The 17,289-nt window shown below is 44.4% G+C and overlaps 1 long non-coding RNA gene across 3 annotated transcripts; it reads left to right on the forward strand.

Moving 5' to 3' along the window:
* Positions 1–4,687: 4,687 nt before the first annotated feature.
* Positions 4,688–15,937, forward strand: LOC117060581. 3 transcript variants are annotated; one of them, XR_004428008.1, is made up of 3 exons: positions 4,688–4,713; positions 7,984–8,063; positions 15,701–15,937. It is a non-coding gene; the product is annotated as an uncharacterized LOC117060581 (long non-coding RNA). The 3 variants fall into 3 exon arrangements; XR_004428009.1 differs by lacking the exon at positions 4,688–4,713 and adding an exon at positions 5,105–5,163; XR_004428007.1 differs by lacking the exon at positions 4,688–4,713 and adding an exon at positions 5,432–5,487.
* Positions 15,938–17,289: the final 1,352 nt, after the last annotated feature.

A 17,289-nucleotide genomic window follows, 5' to 3' on the forward strand; every position in this document is an offset into this window, starting at 1 on the left:
CCTGCAAACCCTCCAACATTTCTCTGATGAAAATAGGGATGTCCTGTTCCATAATAATAATTTTATTATTTATCCCCAACCCATCTGACTAGGTGGGCCCAGCCACTCTGAGTAGCTTCCAACATATATAAAAACATATTAGAACATTAAACATTAAAAAAAACCTTCCCTATACCTTCCCTGCCTTCAGGTGACTTCTAAAGATTTTATATTCAGGTAGGTAACCATGTTGGTCTGACACAGTTGAAATAAATAAAAAAAATATTGTCCAGTAGTACCTTATAGACCATGCACACGAAAGCTTATACAGGAACAAACTTAGTTGGTCTATAATGTGCTACTGCACAATTTTTGATTTTTTATTATCAAGATTTTATAGTTACTTATCTCCTTAGTTCAGTGGCTGCATAACACTGTACCATCCAAGGTTTCTCTGATGGAAATGGGGACATCCTAAGGAAAAGGAGGACATTCTGGGATCAAATAAGAAACTGGGGCGGCTTCTGTAAATCTGGGACTGTCCCTGGGAAATAGGGGTCTGCTCCTAGAAGATCGTTTGAACTTCCCCCGAAAGGCCTGCCACGAGGGCAGACCATAAAAGAGAAGCTCTCCCCACCTGTGCCAGAACTGCATGGGCTCCGGACACAGGACTAGGGGTAGGGTCTCTGTGTGTGACCCTTATTCCCTCCTCCATGTATATACATCTCTGCACACTTTGACCATCTGTACAGAGCTTCCCTGGCCCCTGGAAAAAAAACAACAACCCCCCCCACCACTTTTCCCCTATCTGCACATGATAATGAAAACAGCATTAAAAATAAAATTCAATTAGATTAACAACGACAAGCAACTGCTTGCCCCGCCATTCCTCAGCAACAATTTATTCCTAGGGTGGTGAGAGGGACTCGAGCCAGCGGTCAGCAAGCCGACAAATCTGTCTTCTTTGCTGGGTTGCTGTCACTCAAATTGGGTGCCTGCTGATTGTTGTGGCGCTCCCTGTATTAACACCCTGCTGGGATAATTCTTTTTTATCCTGTTTTTTGGCCACCAAGAGGGTCTGCCACCACACTGCTGTTTTTCATCTTGTTAATTGAGTCATTTATTTCTTTAAAAGGTGAAACTTTATCAGGCTTTACGTGCCAAAATGTGAGAAGGCATTTTTAATGATACATCAAATGTTAGAAGCAAGCAGGTGCCTCGGTAAGGGGAGAGCAACGCTTAATAATAATAATAATAATAATAATAATAATAATAATAATACACCGAGAGGAAAAATTGCCCAATAGGAACAAGCAAAAAAAGAGAGCTGGTTTATTTCAGTCCATGCTAAACTGTGTCTGCAGTATGCATGTGGGCCAGAGCATTGTCTTCTGTAAATGCATATGGTTAAACACCTACCTGCAAATCTCCCCTACTCATAGGCTGACCTTCTACGATGTTAAAAAAAACCAACCTTCTGAGACGTTCTGAGGCTCTTCTCCAGATCCTCCCTCCGAGGGGAATTCAGAGCCTTATGACAAGAGAGAGGGCCTTTCCAGTGGTGGCTCCCCATCTGTGGAATTCTCTTCCCAGCAAGGTTCACCTTGTGCCTTCATTGACACATTTTGGTGCTAGGTAAATACTTATTCCCCACACCCTTTTGACAGACTAAAATTATGTTGTTTTTCTATTAGTGTGCTGCCCAAGCTTCCTGTGGCTGCTATATGAGTAGTTGATTTCTCTGTTTTTATGGTATAATATATTTATATCTATGTTTAAATGCATCATAACTCTCCTGGAGATCTTCAGGTAACAAGTGACTTAACAAGTCTAAATAATAAGTGATAGTAGTAGTGAGGAACACAGTAAGCTGCCATACTGAGTCAGACCATTTGTCCATCTAACTCAGTATTGTCTACAGTGACAGGCAGTGGCTCTCCAGGGTCTGTCCCAACCCTGCCTGGAGATACAGGGAATTGAACCTGGGATCTTCTGCATGCAAAACAGATGCTCTACCTCTGAGCTACAGCCCTTCCCAGGAAAGAATCAGCCATATAGTGAATTTAATGGTGACATTGGCTGAAACTTCACACAGGACTCTATTCTGCCTTGGTCAGACCACACCTGGAATACTGTGTCTAATTCTGGGCACCAACAATTTAAGAAAGATTTTAACAAGCTGGAACGTGTGCAGAGGAAGGCAACCAAGATGGTCAAGGGTCTGGAAACCAAGCCTTATGAGGAACGGATGAAGAAGCTGGGTATGTTTAGCCTTGAAAAGAGGAGACTGAGAGGAGATATGATAGCCATCTTCAAAGGCTGTCACATGGAAGATGGAGCAAGCTTGTTTTCTCCTGCTCTGGAGAAGGGTAGGACTCAAACCAGTGGCTTCAAGTTACAAGAAAGGAGATTCCAACTAAACATCAGGAAGAACTTTCTGACAGGAAGAGTTGTTTGACATTGGATGGACACCCCCAGGAGGTGGTGGACTCTCCTTCGTTGGATGATTTTAAGCAGAGGTTGGATGCTCATGGATACTTTAGCTGAGATTCCTGCATTGCCAGGGGGTTGGACCAGATCACCCTTGTTGTCCCCTCCAGATCTACAATTCTATGCTTCCATGGCCAAGTGACAGGAAGGCTTCTGTGCTGTTGGTAAAAAGTGGAGATTGGCCCATGGGTGTCTGAAAGCTGGGAAGTTGCATGTTCAGACCCAGAGACCTCCCCCCTAAATAAAGACACAATTGACTCAAATTTTAGTTTTGGTTTTTGGCAGAATTTAGGCCACAACTTTATTGAATACAGAAAAGTGAGTGGTTGCATAGGCTCTGATTCGACTAGCTCCCTACACAATTGCAGGTAGTGCTGACCCAGAGTTCTATCATAGTCAGCCAAGCGTGAACACCTGAGGCAGGTGAGAAGCCTGGGAACAGACTCTGTTCACTCCCCAGATGCTCCCCTGGACTCAGGCATGGGCACAACCCCCTTTCGGGGGTTGGCCAAACCAAGTTGAGTCCCTGGATTCCTTTAACAGAATACCCTTCACATAGGGATGGCGAGAGTATTCTCCCACCCCTATCACATGAACCAGTGCCTATCCGCAACCTTACAAGTTGTGACAAATTGCTACACGGCAGGCGAAACCCAAATGGCAACAGCCAATCAGCCAAGTGGGGAAAATTCCTGCCGTGCCCCTGTCCCAATGACAGATGACACATGACGGCATAGCAAGTTCAATTGCAAAAATGCCCTAAATTTAGGGAGAGGTGGGCAGGTGTTCCGATGCACGAGCCGAAAGAGGATGCTCTGGGACACATGCATGGGTTTATATAGGTCCCTCAATCCGTTTAGACTGCACCCCATTGGCCAGATTAAACCCAGCAACGAGGGACCTACCAATTGGGTGTTGTGGCTATCCAACAGACCCACCCACAACCAGGAGGTCAGTCTCCAGGTCTCACTGCAACATGTGCCCTCTTTAAGGAAGGACACGATTGATAAGAAGAAGGCACAGAAAGCTGGTGCAGCAGAAGGATGGAAGTGGTAGGCAGAGAAATGAGAAAGAAGTATCTGTGGAAGGACAAAGGAAAGACATTGGGGGTGAGGCTGCATATACACCAGATATTTAAAGCACATTTAAAGTACAGACACCCAATAATCTTGGGAAATGTAGTTTGTTAAGCGTGCTGGAAATTGTAGCTCTGTGAGAGGTAAACAACAGTTTTCAGGCTTCTCGGGAGTGCCTTAAATGTGCTCCTTAAATCAGCTTAAATGTGCTTTAAATGTATGGTGTGTGTAAACAGCCAGAGACAGAAAAAGAGAGCTGAGGAACAGAAGTACAACATTTATATATGAGACGAAGGGGAAAAAACTAACACAGGACCTAGAAACTGGAGGAGCTGTGTGTTGGTATGGGGAATGGCAAAGGAAAGGATAGCAGCCTGTAGGTGGGAGTGACAGAAACTGAATATTGTTCGAAATACTAACAATATTCATCAAAATAACTGTGTTATTTTAAGAGCTCTGTGCAAACTCCACCGAATGGAGGCTTCTCAGAGCTTGGTGGTAACGTTCTGCCACATCTCATTTCTTTCTCTCTGAGGGTGAGTTGACATGATGAATGGCTAATACCTACTAAGATTAGCACGTTACAACTGCAGTTATGACTTGACGGCTTAAAAGTGTTGAAACTGCAATCAGATGGAATAGTTGAATTGTGCTCCGTCGCCATGCCAGAAAGGCGGCAGCCTCAGAAGATATAAAGCTATTGTGCATTTATCATCGCTTCCAGTGGTCCTCGCCCCAGGTTCCTTGAAACACCCATGACTATCAATGGCTGCTATCCACTGTGGCTTCGCCTCCACACTTGGCAGCAGCGAAGCTTTGGAAGACGGTCTGATGGAAGCCATAGGGGCAGACCCTCCAAGTGTCCGTATTTTCCAGGGACAGCCCTGGATTTACAGAAGCCATCCCAGTTCCTGATTTAATCCAGTAATGCCCTATTTTCATTGGAGAAATGTTGGAGGGCAGATACGCATACCCCTAAACATTTTGTGAATCCAATGGGAGAAGAAACTAAAAAAAATTTTTTTGTTTCTTCTCTAGCACAGGGAATCGTCAGTTCCGTTGCTACCCCCGATGGCGGCCTCATTTCCTGTCACGGTGTTTCCTGAGTCTCAAACAGAAGCGAGCGTTTAATGTGTGAAGTAGAATGTGGAATCTAGCACGGTGATTGGTCAGTTGCGTTTTATTTACTGTATTTATTTTTACCGATTTGAACTATAAAATGGTGATTTTCTTGAGTCAAAATGAGAGTACCCCTAAACTTTTTAAAAAAGTTATCTGACTCCTGAGCCAAGGAGATAAGTAACTATACAATCTTTAGAAGACCTCTGAAGGCAGCCCTGGGAAGGATTTTTATGTTTAATGTTTTATTATGTTTTTATATATGTTGGAAGCTGACCAGAGTGTCTGGGGCAACCTAATCATATGGGAGGGGTATGAATATAATATAATATAATATAATATAATATAATATAATATAAGATGATGGAATAGGATGTCCCTGTTTTATTAGAGAAATGTTGGAGGGTATGCAGAAGAGGAGCATGCTCTTGTGCTCAGGTCCTGCTTATGGATTTCCTACAGGCCTACTGACCATTGTGAGGACACTACACTGGGCAAAGTAGGCCAGCAGGCTATTTTTATAATTCTTAGCATCTATTTTTGTGCAGACTGCAGCCCATTCCTTACTCAATTACTTCTGAGCTCACGCAGGAGCCGTTGCCACTGGCCAGCAGGCTTCATGGCAGAAGGTTGCTCTGGAAAGAAATGCATCGGGAGGGGAAAGCACAGATGCCATATGGAGCCAGTTCAAGGAGGGCATGGCATCCCGAACAACCAGCATGGGCGAGGTGGGTGGGTGGGTGGGTGGGGGGAAACAGAGAGACATTTGGAGGAAGAGCAAACAAGCAAGACGCTGAAGCTGGCAGTACTGCCAGAGCAGAGGGTGAGGGGGTGAGATCCAAATGGATACGTGACAAACATGATCCAGTAGGGGGGACAGAGCTAGGAAAAGGCCTCGAAGCTTGAGAGTAGAAACTGAAAACATGCTATGTCGCAAAGAGAACAGGAATGGAGGGAACTGCCTTGCTTAGAAGGTAGGCCTACTAGGCCCCAGAGCCACTTCTCAGTGCACACCTTATTTACCCCATTGAAGTTTTCCACCTTTCACACTTTTGCAAATGAAAGAGGCCTCCCCATTGAGGTCCCTAAAAGACAATGTACAGTGGTGCCTCGCTAGACGAAAATAATTCGTTCTGCGAGTGTCTTCGTATAGCGAATTTTTCGTCTAGCGAAGCACCAAGGCAGAATAGCGGTTTTTGCGACAGAATTTTTTTTCCCGTATTGCGAGGCAGCCCCATTGACTTTTTCGTCTTGCGGGGCAGCCTTCCGCTAGCGAATGCCTTTCGTCTAGCGAGTTTTTCGTCTAGCGGGGCACCACTGTAAGTGTTTATAAGGCAAGAGAAAAATGATAAAATGGGGGGGGGGAAGAAATGAATTGAGCGAAGTCAGATATGGATGGTCAATGAAAAAGGACTGTTGTGAGCCTAATTAAGTAATGTGGATTGTCAACAAAAAATAGGATCTCAATGGAAGTGAAGAGACATATGAGCACAGCAACTCTTGCCGGTAGGTCTTGCCCCTGTGAAACAGTTTTGGGGCCTGAAGGTCCCTGCCTTCCCACAGCTGCCTAAGCTTCCTCCTCTCCTGGGTCCTTCCTGAGACTCTGCTGGTGTGTCTGTCTCTACTCCTCACTCTTCATACCACTTCTGGTTCTGGGAGACCAGAAGAGAGGAGAACTAGTTGGAGCAGAAAGGGGAGACGCCTACAAATGGACCTTGAGCTTGTTTGGAGGTTCTAGCAGGGGAGCGCAGCTATCGTATACCCTTGACCGAAGAACGGTACACTCCTTCTATCTGGGATGGTCGTCCTCTTCCACCGAGCGTGCAGCTTCGGGAGGGGCGCACATGGAGCGGTGAGGGAGGAAGGGGACACCCGCCTAGCCAGCCAGATCAGCCAAATCAACCCTGGTGATCAATGGGGTGACAGATGTCGCAGCCAGATCGCCCTCACATCCAAAGGGGAGACACCCTTGCTTCTTCACCAGCCGGGCTCATCTCTGCCTCTTGGTCTCCCTCCTCTCTGGTTTCCGCTTCTACTTCCGATTCTGGTCTTCTCTCCGCCACCCAAATTATTTTGGCAGAAAGATTATTGAGGCAGAAAATCCCATAAGTGCCTCTCCCCGCTCTGTTGCATGGGGAAGCCTCCCCCCCCATAATAATAAATTAAGTAACAATCAACTTGCTACCTTTATGTTACACCCAAAATCTGCTGCCTGAGCCAGCTGCCTCACTCTGTCTAATGGTAGGTCCTAACCTCAGTTTAGGACAAAGTAAGTGATCTGCAATCTGAGGCCTAGCCTCACTAGGCTCAGTCCCTTTCGTTAGCAGCCTCTGCAATATATCGACCATCCCTCTGAACCCCTCACCCATCATTATGGCAGGCATTTCCCGAGTTTTAAAATCAGAAATGTAGAGGTGGTGGCAACAGCCCTAATGGAAGCCTGAGCTGTGTGAACAGAATGAAGCGTTTAGCATTTTGGAAATGCCATTCGAGGGGGCGGGGAGACACGACAAGGCTTTAAGGCAGTTAGCATGGGTTGAAGAGGGGGTGTAAATGGCTCCTTGTTGGAGCTATTCAGCGACGGAAAGAGGAAGGAGAGGTAGAAATTGGCAAATCAGTAAGCAGCGGCGAATGACTCGAGTAGGAAATAGAGACAGCTATATTTCACTCAATTTAACTTGGCATTTAGTAGCAAAAATTATAATTGTGGCTAGTGGCAGGGAAGATGCTGCTGGCAAGCATGGAGTCCAGAGACTCAGATCTGTCACAGAATTGTCACGTGGGCTTTCCTATCTTTCAGTTGACTGAAAGTGGTTCTGCTGAGTTAAATGGAGATGTGTATCAGCTCATGCCTGCATACATGGATTTAGGATCAGGGTGTATAAATGGTGCTGTCAAGTAAAATCGGAGCAGCTGATTTTGCATTGCAAAAAAGAGAGGACCAAAGAGGACATCAATTTGGGGAAGGCTGTAGCTTTCATGGCTCCACCTCCCCTGCACCTTATGGTTCCTTATCTCTAAACCAGACTTGCACGGGATAGGCTTGAAACAGAGGGCACCTTCAAATAGAGGACTGTCCTCTCTAAAGTAGGGCACATGGTCACTCTAAGAGACATGCTCCTTCTCAACTGTACAAAAGTGACAAAGGTAGCAGAAAGCAGAAATTAGTTAATCCCGTGGTTAATAATGATGTATAGCTACAGAATTCACCCATAAGCGGTAAAAATATTGAGTAAAAACAACAAATAATACCAATGGTCATGATTTAGATCATGTAGGATATCTATAGCACACCTATTTATTTCTGATTTCTTCTCAGGACTCTACAGGTCACTAGCTGGTTCTCATTCCTACAAGACTAACATTATTTAGGGATTTGATGCACAATCCGAAGCCTTGGTGAGTTCAGTCAAACTTGCATCCTTGTAAACATGCTTAGAAAGTCCACCTTAGGCACCCATTCTATGCCCATTTACCTGGGATAAGTGGGACTGAACTCAATAGGACTTTTTTCTAATCAGACACATCATGCCCTCCCCCCCTCTTGTGTGCTCCCTCCTCCACCAAAGCCCCCAGATCTTCTCTGCAGGGTTGGGGGGGGGGAGGGAATCTCAGAGCAGTGGGGAGGGGGGCAAAGGCAGCAAAGTGTGAGGGAAAACTTCATTGCACTCCCATTTAGCTGGAGAGAGCCCATGCTTGTTTCACCCCCAGGCTGGGATATCTCACCCCCAAATTGTTTTTAAGGGTGTTTTAAGGTGCACTTTCAGAGCTTGAGGAGTTCTCAGTGAAATGGAACGTTTCATGGGGGGAAACAGAATATGTGTGAAAATGATACACATAAGGAGCTGATAACAAAGCTAATAAATATTGCCATTAATTGCCCTGATATGATTTCCACATTTCACTTAACCAGCTAAGCAGAAACTTCAGTACTGTCACAGCTATTATGTAGTCCATGGGGAAAAGTGGTTAAAGCGTTGGATTTGGACTAAGGACAGCTTAGTTCAGACCCCCCTGCAGCCATAAAGCTCAGTTGTTATCTCAATCTAACTTATCTCACAAGGCTTTCATTGAGAATGACTTGGGCAGGATTCGTATACATTTAAAGCCCCATGATACCCTTTTAAACAGTCATAACTTTCCCCAAAGAATTCTTGGAGCTGTAGTTTGTTAAAGGTGCCTCTCACAGAGCTACAGTGTTATGTATTCAGTGGTCTGTGTTTTCCTGAGCTTGAGTCTGGACTAAGGATTTTGAGCTCCTGTGTTGTGATTCGAAACATGATGTCCAATCACAGAACATTTCAGGATTTGGACCTCTGCCATTGGCCCTTGAACTCTAAGTCATGGTTCGCAGCTTGGGAGTTTAGACAGCCAATCACATTGGGAGTGGGCCAGGCTTTCAGGAATGTATATAAGCAGTTGCTGTGCCCGTTTCCCAGTTATGTAGTTCAATAAAGGTTCTTGCTGTTATCACTGCGTCATGCCACGTGGGAACCCACCTACACTTCAGACAGTTTCCAGAGTTCTCTATGAAGTGAGATAAACCACTCTGAAAATTGTAGCTCTGTGAGGAGGAGGAGGAGGAGGAGGAGGAGGAGGAGGAGGAGGAGAAGAAGAAGAAGAAGAAGAAGAAGAAGAAGAAGAGGAGGAGGAGGAGGAGGAGGAGGAGGAGGAGTTTGGATTTGATATCCCGCTTTACCACTGCCCTAAGGAGTCTCAAAGCAGCTAACAATCTCCTTTCCCTTCCTCCCCCACAACAAACACTCTGTGAGGTGAGTGAGGCTGAGAGGCTTCAAAGAAGTGTGACTAGCCCAAGGTCACCCAGCAGCTGCATGTGGAGGAGCAGAGACGCAAACCCGGTTCACCAGATTACAAGTCTACCGCTCTTACAAAGCACCAGCTCTTCCTTGCATGGCTCTTTATGGTATATAACAGATGAAGTTAATTTTGTCATGCAAACAGCGCTGTGCCGACAACCCACAAATTATAGCGTAGAATTACTCCAGAGTAAATAAACTCTGGGTTGCCACCTGAGAGGTGATGGTTATTTTGAGAAAAATGTCACTTCCCAAGCTATTCCACCCTGCCAACAGTCACCTGACGAAGTGGAGCCACACATTAGAAATCAGCAGGAGCAAATATCGTCATAGTTCCATTAGAGATAAAATCCTCACACTGTCAAACCCAAGTGTGCATGCACATGAAAGCTCATACCAAGAACAAACGTAGTTGGTCTCTAAGGTACTACTGGAAGGATTTTTTTGATTTTTTATTTTGTTTTGACTAAAACTGGATTAAGGCACTGGTGCTTAGGTAATTTTTTTTTTTTGCTAGCTGAAGTACTATGTTGCCTTAAAACAATGAGAGGTGATGAAACTGTTCCTAGAGCTCAGTTAGTAGAGCATGAGACTCTTAATCTTGGGGTTGTGGGTTTGAGCCCCATGCGGGGCAAAATATTCCGATGCACCCTAAGTATGGACACAATAGCAATCAAATACAGTGGTGCCCCGCTAGACGAATGCCTCGCTAGACAAAAAACTCGCTAGACGAACGGCATTCGTCTAGCAGAAGCTGCCCCGCAAGACGAAAAAGTCAACGGGGCTGCTTCGCAAGACGAAAAACCCGCTAGACGAAAATTTTCGCAGGACGAATTATTTTCGTCTAGCGGGGCACCACTGTAGCGCCTGTTGGTTGTAAATAAGTGCATGCAATTCACATTTGGGTATATGCTTTAAGGCACCTGATGAAGGCAAGAAGGCTTATTGCTATCACATGCTTTGCAGCTTCAGGTTCCACCTTCCCCTCCTGTGATTGATGCTGTGCTAGGGTTAGGTCAACTCTGCTGTGATACACAAGCTGTATCAAGTGTAATAGAGTTTAGAGATACCATTCTAACATGACACTGCCTGCTCTAGGTAAAGCAGAAAAAGCTATAATCCTGACAAAAAGCTGGGCCTGGAGGTCTTTTCGCCCAGATGATGATGATGATGATCATCATCATGACCACGATCAGGACTGCAGTCAGTAGTAGCTCATCAGACAAAAAACTAATGATTTTTTTTTATAAACGTTGCCATTAGTTTTCCAGAATGGCTTCAGGCCATAAGAGAACAGCTGATTGTGAACTCTGCGGATAGCTTCTTGGCCTCTGTTTTGGAAGATCAGCAGCAGTTAGCCTTCTGTCAAAAGGCAAATTTAAGCCAGCCTCTCTGACAGTATTTTTAATTGAGGCTTCTTATATTATATATATATATATATATATATATATATATATATATATAGAGAGAGAGAGAGAGAGAGAGAGAGAGAGAGAGAGAGAGAGAGAGAGAGGGAGAGAGAGAGACATATCTTATGCCAATCCAAGCATCACAAATTCATAAAGTACGGTATTCTTTGTCTTTACAAAGGTTTTCATCCTTGCTTCAAATAATACATTTTTGCTTATCTCATTTAATCCCTCATCAGTGCTATATTTTGTCATACATTTTGCAACCAATTTGCTTTTTTCTTCTTTCAAAAAAAAGGAGTATTTTACAAATTTGGGGTGAGGCATGTGATGAGTGGATATTGTCAATCCATAGTTTAGTCACAAAGTGGCACTGGACTTAGTGGTATCTTGGTGGAGTCTGGAGTTCCTGCTTCCTTATTGTTTAAGGCAGAGTTCTTGTCTAGTTCCTGACTGTTGGGTCCTCTAAGCCTTCCATGACAAGCAGATCCTGGAACCATGTAATAATGGCCTTTTCTGCTGTAAGCTATGAGCAGAACTGCAGTTGGCTTTACACACTATTGCAGGGTGTGTTTTTCATTTGTCAATTTCAATATGCTTTGTACACACCAGTGGGAGTGACATAGTTGCTGTTGATAGGGCAGGTGAAGGCCGTTTTAGTAACCTTCTCCCACCCCCACCAAATAAATATATACATGCACTTATTCATTTAAGAATGACTGCCCAGTTACTTCCCATAAAGAGCAAAACCCCCAATGTGTTTATTATTTGCTTTGGATTGGAAGTGTTTAGTTATGGTGGTGGGGCAGGAACTCTTACATCGCTTAAATGTTGGTGATTAGAAAGAGGGGGAGATTAAAGAAGCAACAGTTATTTAGTTAGCACCATAACACTTCTTCATTTAAAATGCTTTAATGCAAATGGGTTAACATTCAATATATATATGTGGACAGAAAAGCATTTAGTGTTCATTAAAAGTAATTTAAAAAGGCTGATCGCCGAAGAATTGATGCTTTTGAATTATGGTGCTGGAGGAGACTCTTGAGAGTCCCATGGACTGCAAAAAGATCAAACCTGTCCATACTTAAGAAAATCAGGCCCGAGTGCTCACTGGAAGGACAGATCCTGAAGCTGAGGCTCCAATACTTTGGCCACCTCATGAGAAGAGAAGACTCTCTGGAAAAGACCCTAATGTTGGGAAAGATGGAGGGCACAAAGAGAAGGGGACGACAGAGGACAAGATGGTTGGACAGTGTTCTCGAAGCTACCAACAAGAGTCTGACCAAATTGCGGGAGGCAGTGGAAGACAGGAGTGCCTGGCGTGCTCTGGTCCATGGGGTCACGAAGAGTCAGACACGACTAAACTACTAAACAACAACAACAAAAAGTAATTACAAATTAGAACGTTTGACCTTGGGAAGCTCAGCTGGGGAGGAGCATCATTTAATGGCAGAACCTTCTTCTGGACAATGTAGTCAGCACCAGTTTAGATGCCCCAATGCTCAGTTAACAGGCAGCTTCATATGCCCACATGTTCTTCTCTAATCCAAAATATGGCAATAAGTAAGACTTTAAAGGAAAACTGAGTTCCACCCATTCCATCTTGTTAAAAAGTTCATGAAATAATAATAATAATAATAATAATAATAATAATAATAATAATAATATTTAAAAACTACTTATACCCCGCCCATCTGGCTGGGTTTCCCCAGCCACTCTGAGTTGCTTCCAACAGGAGATTAAAAATACATTAAAACATCAAACATTAAAAACTTCCCTAAACAGGGCTGCCTTCAGATGTCTTCTAAATGACATCTGATGGGAGGGCATTTCACAGGGCCACTACCGAGAAGGCCCTCTGCCTGGTTCAGAGAAGTGGAGCAACTCTCACTATGTTACAGCTTGCAGTCTAGTTCATGCTATTTATTACCGCAGTTTAAGCAGCGCTGTTTATTCGTATCTACTATGGCCTGGATTCGGAGTTCCCTTCCATGACCGGAATAGTTCTTTTCCAAGAAGGCCTTGCGATCCTGCTGGAGGAAGGGGGCAACTCCAAGGTAGGTTGGTAGGTAGACAAAGGGCTGCAGATGGAACAGGGGATCAGGGAAAGGTGCCTCTCGCCTTCTGACAGTGAGAACATCTGGTGAGTGAACTCAGGATTGAAGCAGATGCTATAACTACAAGCAGGACTGTGGACAGGATTGTGGCTAGCTTCCGCTTCCTCTCTTTTCCCGATCCTCTTCATTTTGTGTAACTGGGCATCTCAAAACATGATACAGTTTGAAATTCTCACAAGCCGTTTGATGGGCATGGCTTGCCACGTCAAATCAACTCTATTCATGAAGATGAAACGCATAGCTCATTTCACATGGTTTTGCTGCACAAGTTGCTTGGACCTGAATCCATGGCAAAATTCAAAAGTTTCATTTCCAATTCCCAATTCTGGTTTTCATCCCCCGCGTCCCCATTAACTTAACAGCATTCATATGTGATTATTCTTCACTGAAACTGATTTCTCACTTTTGTTTCAGTTTGTGTACTATATTGTTAATGGTCTAGCCATTTGTGAGGGTGCCCTTCAGGGACTTAAAAAAAAAGTAGTTATTTTTTTAAAAAAAGACAGTCCTTGTCTCCAAAAGTGAACAGATGGAAGGTGAATTTTGAAAGGACTGCACCTTTCTTTAAATGTCAGTTATTGTGTTGGATTTCATTATGTCTATTTGGGACAGATGGCAATGTTTAGGATCTGGACTTGGTTTATACCTATTACTGACACTCTAATGCTTGGAGAAATTGTCTATCAGCTAAGATGCTTATTTTGGCGATTTGTCATGGGGAGAGCAAATTGCTCCATAGCAATATATGCAAATCGTAGATGATTTAACAGTAATGTTGGCAAATTATCCCTTGCCCATGAAGAAAGGATGCTGTTAGCAAATCACCATGTACCTGAAAACAGACACAGGAACTAGCTGAAATGGTTGTCCTGTTTGGACATTAAAAACATATGATAATCACATGAGACTGGCAAGTGGGGAGGTGCACAAATCTCCCTCATCTGCCACCGCAGCAGCCTCTCCACAATGCTATCCACATATTTAAGAACATGTCGGAACATTGGGATGGAAAAGAAACCCTATTTAATTCGTATTTCCCCAAACAATAACATAACATGAAACACAACTCCCCTTTGAATTTTGTGGTGCAGTTCTCCAATAAAAAATGTGTGCATTAGTAAAACAACAACAACTGCAACCACAGCCCCGTACAAAAATTGCACTATATTAGGGGAAATTGCTTGCAAAAAATTATATATGCTGGGCAAAATTGCATGCAGAAATGTGTATAATATAACTGGTGGAGGAAGAGGGGGCGGAGGGAGCGCACTGCCCCCGGCAGCGTGACCCCAGTGGGGTTTCATCGCAGCTGCCCCCCCGCCCGTGCTGGGCACCCTGCCCCCAGAATGCACACCAAGCCCCTTTGCACGGCGCCCCCACCCCCTGGGACGCGCACCAGCCCGGCCTGCTCTCCGCCCCTGGTGCCAAAGCTCCACCACTGATAATAGGACAAGTGCACATCCCCCACAAGGGGGGGGGACTCAGGCAAGCTTAAGGGGCACGTGACAGCCCTGCAGCAGCCAGTCCTACCATTATGCAGCATGAGGCAATCACTTCACATGGCAGGTGCTGGGGGGGGGCAGCACTGGCAGCTCCCCTGCTGCCCCCTCAAGCTATTCTCCTTTGTTGGAGATCAGAACTCTGTGCCATATGTGTGTCGCGCAACCTCTATACTGGGCTGCTGCCCTCAGGTGTCCGGCCCCATTGCCACAGTTGAACTAAGAATCAACTACAGGTCCAACTGGCTTCTGTATATGAGATTTGGGGGGGCGGCGGCGGGAGGGAGCACCATTTTCTTTGTCTCAGGCAGCAAAATGTGTTGGGCAGCCCCTGGTGGTACACATAGCTCTCTGACCACCAACATAGGGGAATGGCTGAGGGATGAATGGCAGTGTGTGTGTGTGTGTGTGTGTGTGTGTGTGTGTGTGTGTTACTGTAGCCCCCCACAACTACTTCCTCAGATGCCTCCCTGTCTATTTTCCTTCAACAGCCCTTGAGTGTTCCTGCACCTTAAACATGCGCCTCAACAATGCAAGGCCCAGGAGAAAGTAGTTATATTTAATAGATGGCACCCACATTTGAAACGCCTCTCCCAATGTAAAGCTGCAGAGAGATATAATTACATATAATAGCGGCCTCAGCTTCTAAACGAGGATATACAGGCTACCCAATATAGGTAGTTCTTGGGAAAGTGTGTATCCGCCGGTAGCAACTCCGCCACCTGAAATATTCATGCTTTTGTAATTGTTCAAATCAAATCTCCATCTACAAAGGAACGTCCTCGGTTTCAGAAATGATGGAATGTGGAGGAGTCTAAGCATGTTTCTTGATTGGGGGGTGGGGAGAAAGACAGAGAGAGAGAAAGAGAGAGAGGCCGAACAAAATAAGATTATAAGAGAAGCCCCAAAAAGTCACACTTTAATATTCCACTCTCATTTTCATCAATCACTGAAGCAATACCCCCTAGATCAGTGCATTAACTTGTTTATCTTTTACAACGAGGGGAGAGGAAAAAAAAAAAAAAACTTCATAGCTTCATCATTCATTCCAGAGTGAGGGGGGAAAAAACAAAAGCCAGCCACCGAAATTTGCATGGTGCTCAATTATACATTAGTGAACATCACTTGGCAATCTGTTCATATCAATTTAATTGGATTTTAATACTGCCTCTGATCTTGTTTTCTAATTAACAGCAGTGCCTGGCAATAAAGCAGAACCATGCACCCAGCAACACCTTTGATCTCAACCATATGGAGCTGCTCCATGCTCTTGGAAAAAAAAGTCTCCCTTTCCTCCGATGCAGGCCGAGAAATACCAGGGGCCCCCAGATGGCTGTATACCACTCATGACTGCGACTTCATTGATTATTTTCTCTTCTGATTGGTCCTGATTGAAAATAAATAAAACATGCACTTGGAACTGGATGCAAATTGGTGTCACAATCTTCTGGTTATGTTGATCGTTTTTCTCGGCTCCTTCTTTGGATGACAAGCATTTTAAGTAAACATTAATTGACTCAATGGTCTGTATTAGGAGCACAACTTCTATCACCAAGACCTTGTGCTTTATGTATAGCTACTGTCCTCCAAGCACAACATTTTAATTAGGACTGAAAGAACCTAACTGTGCATTCCTTATCTTTCCGATGCTATCATCATAGGCAAACTATTTAAGCCCGATTTGAGCACAGCGGAGGGAGATTTATATCTGCTTTTTGATGGCTCGCTGTCGTCAGTGCCTTTATTTTTCTTATATAATTCCCCCCCCCCGCCCCTTCCCAGGTCAAACTTGAAGTGCAGCATGCACAAGGAGAGCAGATGCTGGCACGTCACATTTCATGTGTTCTCTTTAGTAGCTCGCATTCTCCTCAGGTTTCTATGATGGAAGGAATTGATTAGCAGTTTTTTTTAATTCTTCTTGTGTTTGTGCATAAGAGAAGGGGGTGTGTGAGAGGGAAGGGAAGTGGGGAGGGATTTGCCTTGATCCTGGGAATTCTTACCAGGCCAGCCTGTTCCAGACCCTCCAAATGTCCCTATTTTCCAGGGGCAGTCCCAGATTTACAGAAGTCATCTTGGTTTCCGATTTCAACCCGAAATGTCCTGCTTTTCATTAGGACATCCCAATTTTCGTTGGAGAAATGTTGGAGGGTATGGAGTTATGTGACCTCCAAGACAAGGAGAGAAGTAACTATACAACCTTTAGAAGACCTTTAGGAGACTGTATGCTGCTGGAAAGACTGTATATTACAACCTACAAGCTGTGGAACAGCAATTATACTGTCAGTAAAGGGTCTGATCCTACCTAGAACTGTCTGGTGTTTTACTGTTGCATTGGCACACTCTTCTGGCATGTTGAATGGGCACTCTGCAAACACACCAACATCTAGCGCAATGTCTTTGTTCCCACAGTGGCCAACCAGGTGCCTATGGGAAACCCAAAAGAAGAACCATTCTTATTCTTCAACAGACACATATATTTGATGGTTGGCTCCAATCCCCAACAGGTTATCATTTGAGTGATATGTAACATTCATTCAGACAAACAAATAAACAAACAAAATTTATATACCGCTTGGTGGTTAAACAACAACTACAACAACCTCAAAGCTTTTTTTTACAAAAACTGCCACCGCTACTGCCATTATTATGGTCTCTGCTCCTGAAAATTTAATCCTACCAGTTTCCTGTGAGGCCACAATCAATCACATATTATACATGTCCCATTACTTGTGGTACCCAAGCTCGAAAAACCACGTGAAGTGTTGGTCTATAGATTCAGCACA

Source organism: Lacerta agilis, chromosome 1, assembly GCF_009819535.1.
Source record: "Lacerta agilis isolate rLacAgi1 chromosome 1, rLacAgi1.pri, whole genome shotgun sequence".
In the NCBI taxonomy this organism is placed as follows: Eukaryota; Metazoa; Chordata; class Lepidosauria; order Squamata; family Lacertidae; genus Lacerta; species Lacerta agilis.